Raw genomic sequence first — 5,146 nt, 5'->3', positions numbered from 1 at the left:
CTTTTTGGGTTGTAGGCTCATTTTTTATGTTTCTCGCTCTCTCTTTTGCGCGCACACACAGGTTGGCATGACAGTGTGAAAGTGTTATCACACAGTGGTATTATTGGGTGCATATGAGGTATGGTTCTGCTAAGCTTTACAGTATAGTAGCATTAAAAACAATGTCTGTTTGGAAATGGTATGTAATACTAAACTTTATTTGGAAGATGTTCTTTTGTTCCAATTTGAAAAGGTCTCCACTGAACTGAATTCATCCAATCACAATCCCCCATCATGCAGTGTCACTCCCTGGCGAGGCCAATTAGGAGGCAGCGTATATACAATCCAGGGATTTTAGGTGCTATAGTAGAACTAACATGTCACCCATTATGGGATTTGCATTTGCACGCACACACTCATTCTCTCTTCACCTCATTGGAAAGGGAAGCTGTGTAGGAGGGCTTTTCTTGGTCCTACAGTATAATTGCATTGCTTCATTACATAATGACACATGTTGAAACTATACCAGATGAAAATGCTAATTCCTTCTCAATTCACACTACTCTTTTCATAACTGCTCTTGAAGCTGTGGTTTAAGGGATGAATACTAATGCTGCGTTTACAGAAGCAGCACAATTCTGATCTTTTTCCACCCCCACTAATTGGTCTTTTGACTAATCAGATCAGTTCTGAAAAAGATGTGATGTGATTGGTCAAACGACCAATCAGTGGAGGGGTTTATGGGCTTGTTCGACACTGCAGCTGACAGTGCAGGTGACTGCCAACTACAAATCCCATTGCATCATAGCTACTAATTATTATTTGTAGATCAGACAGTCGGTCACCATTTACTCACAATATAGGCCCAAACTGAGCTGTAGGGTACTGATCTGGCCTGGTTAAGCATTCACCATAGTAGCATAGTGTGAATCAGGCTTTACATTTTGATCATCACAGCCTCAGTCAATTGGCCCAATTTGTAGGCTACATTTAATTAAATAATTGTGTACCTTGTCCAGGCTAGTAGAGAGCATACAGTGCCTTCAGAAAGTATTCATACATTTACATTTTACATTTACATCATTTAGCATACACTCTTATGCAGAGCAACTTACAAATTGGTGCATTCAACTTATGATAGCCAGTGGGACAACCACCTTTAAAAAAAATTATAATAATAATGGGGGGTGGGGGAAGAAGGATTACTTTATACTATTCCAGGTATTCCTTAAAGAGGTAGGGTTTCAAGTGTCTCCAGAAGGTGGTAAGTGACTCCGCTGTCCTGGCGTCGTGGGGGAGCTTGTTCCACCATTGGGGTGCCAGAGCAGCGAATAGCTTTGACTGGGCTGAGCGGGAACTGTGCTTCCGTAGAGGTAGGGGAGCTAGCAGGCCAGAGGTGGATGAACTACGTGCCCTCGTTTGGGGGTAGGGTCTGATCAGAGCCTGAAGGTAAGGAGGTGCCTTTCCCCTCATAGCTCCGTAGGCAAGCACCATGGTCTTGTAGTAGATGCGAGCCTCAACTGGAAGCCAGTGGAGTGTGCGGAGGAGCACAAGGTTGAACACCAGACGGGCTGCAGCGTTCTGGATAGGTTGAAGGGGTTTAATGGCACAGGCAGGGAGCCCAGCCAACAGCGAGTTGCAGTAATCCAGACGGGAGATGACAAGTGCCTGGATTAGGACCTGTGCCGCTTTCTGTGTAAGGTAGGGTTGTACTCTGCGAATGTTGTAGAGCATGAACCTGCAGGATCGGTCACCGCTTTGATGTTAGCGGAGAACGACAGTGTATTGTCCAGGGTCACGCCAAGGTTCTTTGCACTCTGTGAGGAGGACACAAGGGAGTTGTCAACCGTGATGGCGAGATCATAGAGCGGGCAGTCCTTCCCCGGGAGGAAGAGCAGCTCCGTCTTGCCGAGGTTCAGCTTGAGGTGGTGATCCGACATCCACACTGATATGTGTGCCAGAGATGCGATTCGCCACCTGGTTATCAGAAGGGGGAAAGGAGAAAATTAATTGTGTGTCTGCGTAGCAATGATAGGAGAGACCATGTGAGGATATGACAGAGCCAAGTGACTTGGTGTATAGAGAGAATAGGAGAGGGCCTAGACATGTGGTGCGGAGACAGATTCTCGCCATGCCACCTGGTAGGAGCGACCTGTCAGGTAGGACGCAATCCAAGAGTGAGCAGCGCCGGAGATGCCCAACTCGGAGAGGTTGGAGAGGAGGCTCTGATGGTTCACAGTATCAAAGGCAGCGGATAGGTCTAGAAGGATAAGAGCAGAGGAGAGAGAGTTAGATTTAGCAGTACGGAGAGCCTCCATGACACCGAGAAGAGCAGTCTCAGTTGAATGACCAGTCTTGAAACCTGACTGGTTTGGATCAAGAAGGTCATTCTGAGAGGGATAGCAAGAGAGTTGGCTAGAGACGGCACGCTCAAGAGTTTTGTAGAGAAAACTCTTGACTTATTCCACATTTTGTGTTACGGCCTGAATTCAAAATGGATTAAATATATTTTTTTTAATCACCCATCTACATACAATATCCCATGATGACAAAGTGAAAACATGTTTTTAGAAACTTTTGCAAATGTATTGAAAATTAAATACAGAAATATGTCATTTACATTTTAGTCATTTACAAAAGTATTCACACCCCTTTGCTATGACACTTCAAATTGAGCACAGGTGCAACCAATTTATTTTGATAATCCTTAAGATGTCACTACAACTTCATTGGCGTCCACCTGTGGCCAATTCAGCCCGAAACCCAGTGCATGTGTTGCAGTCACATGAGAAGGAAAGCGAATGGAGAGGACTGTAGCCATATTGGGAAGATGCTCTCAAAATGTCGGCGCCCGAGAAGACATGTTTCGGAGGTGGGCAGGATGATTATGAGATGGAGTTACATCAAAGTCCGGAGAAGAGGAATATTGGGGCAGGGACACAGAAAGGTGGATTTCTGAGGAGGAATGGAGGGGGTAAAAGAGGAGGTTGGATTTGAATTTGAGAAAGATGGCGATTAAGTGCATTAAGTGAGGAGGAAGGTGTGGTGAAGAGCTCGGAACTGGAGCCTGGCATCAATGGACATGATAAATAACAATCTGGTCCAGTAGGAGTGACATTTTTGGAGAAAGTGTATCCATTTATGGTCTCGGTGGGCAAGAAAGGAGTTGGGTGCAGTTGAATCAGTGAAGGTAATCTGTAGTGGACTTGTGATATTTGTTTGTGTTTCTTCTGACCAGAGGGAGCAGGCACTCCGTGTCACACAACTTGGGTCAAGATCTGTTTCTTGCTTTGCTCTTAGGAAGCAGGCACCATTGAAAGGAGTGATTTCTGGGGTAGCGTTAAGTGTGGAGTTGGAGCAATTGAAGTTGAAGATTCCTGGTGTTTGCGATGCCTGCAGTTTGGTGTGACGCAGATCCGGTGGTGAGCGTGGTGAAACAGTCACTGTCAGTCCTTTTTGAGATTTGAGTCAGTCTTTACCTGACAAGGTCATGTTAGGATTTATCAGTTATCCTGTTAGAGATTTTGTGTCGAATCCGCTGCGCTGTTTTAGGTGCAACGTTTATGGTCATGTCGCAGCAGTGTGTAGGAAGGAGATTCCAAGATGTGGGAAGTGTGCAGGAGGGCATGGGATAGAGGATTGTGTAGTTTCTGTGGCTAAAGTTGTGTCAACTGTAGGGATGCACATGTTGCTGGGGATCGGAAGTGTCCGGTGTGAGAGAGGCAGGTTGAAGTGGTCAGAGTAGTGCAGGTGTCATATGCTGAGGCAGTGAAGAAAGTAGAGGAGGATGGGTCAAGGGTGAGGGATCCTGTGAGTAGTAGATCTCTGCCAGCATAGAAGGATAGGCCAATGAATGATATATGCTTCAGTAAGGTTGGCTTCTTAGCAATGGTTATCAACTGAACTGTAGAAATGGAATGTAAATCACAGAAAATAGATGTTGTGGTGGCAGCTGTAGAGAAGTATTTGGCTATATAAGATTTGACTTCAGAATAGTTACAGGGTGTGTTGAGTGGTAGTGTCCCGTTCTCCCAGGCCGATGGCATGGTGCAGGAACAGATAGGGTCAAAGTAGTGGAATGGGGTATTGTGTTTTTAATGAGTGTAGGGTTTGTTTATTTTTCCCATTTTGTATAAGTGTAACGGATTTATACTCTAGTTTAGTTGGGGGTGGTAATGCCAACCGCCATTAAACTCCACCGTATAAGAAGTGCATGTCAGACTGGTCTCGACCAGGCACCGAGGTAGATTGGCTGACCGAGTTTGAAGTGGAGACAGTGCAGGGCTTAGCATGTCTTTCTCTGAGGCTAAAAGTAGATTTTGGCTTGGAAAAGTTGAATATTTTCAGAAGCAGTCAGATAATTGGTCAAGGGAGGAGGATTGGAGGGAAAGAGAAAGGAGGTTGGAAAGACTGAGGGAGGCAGAGGATGGGTTTGAATCTGTTTAAGCTAGCAATAACAAGGGAGAGGGTATGTTGAAGAAGATTGGTGTCAATGTAACAGGGTTGGTTATGTTTCCACTTTCATCTAAAGAAATGTGTATTTAATGTTCAAGCACTCTTGGTTGGTTCAATTCCGATGACAATAAGGTGTGTTGCTATTGGCCCCACTTGCAGATAGGGGGAGATTGCGGACGTCAGGTCTCCCCAGTATGAAAATGTGATGCAAGGGGTAGATCACGTTCTGAATACTGTATTCTATTTTTATATTTTACAATGTGTACAGGTTTGCTGTACATTCCTGATTTATATATGAGTGGGTATATGGTACCTGTTAGGGATTGAGGGGCTTTCTGGGATGTGCTTTGGTATATGATTGCTGTATAGAAGTGTGTTAGCTAAACATGCACCGACGTAATGGTCACATAAGCTCACTGCTAACAGTTGTTTTCATGCTACAGATTTTAGCTTCGACAGCCATCAACCTCATTAAACCCTGCACAACTAACGTGCTGTTTCCTATTTAATCACAGGTATTTACACATTTTGTATTGTATTTTTGTATTTTGTTTATGCCCCAGTATGAAAATGTGATGCAAGGGATAATAAATAACGATTAACTTGGACCACTGGCTGGGGTCATTTCTTTGAACCAAACTCAACGCAAGGAGATTACGATTAACATCAAGTTGAAACAGAGTGAGCCGGACACCAGTTCGAGTTCTGTAGG

This window comes from Coregonus lavaretus (assembly GCF_964263955.1).
Source record: "Coregonus lavaretus genome assembly, chromosome: 38".
Classification (NCBI taxonomy): domain Eukaryota; kingdom Metazoa; phylum Chordata; class Actinopteri; order Salmoniformes; family Salmonidae; genus Coregonus; species Coregonus lavaretus.
This window is presented reverse-complemented; position numbering follows the sequence as displayed.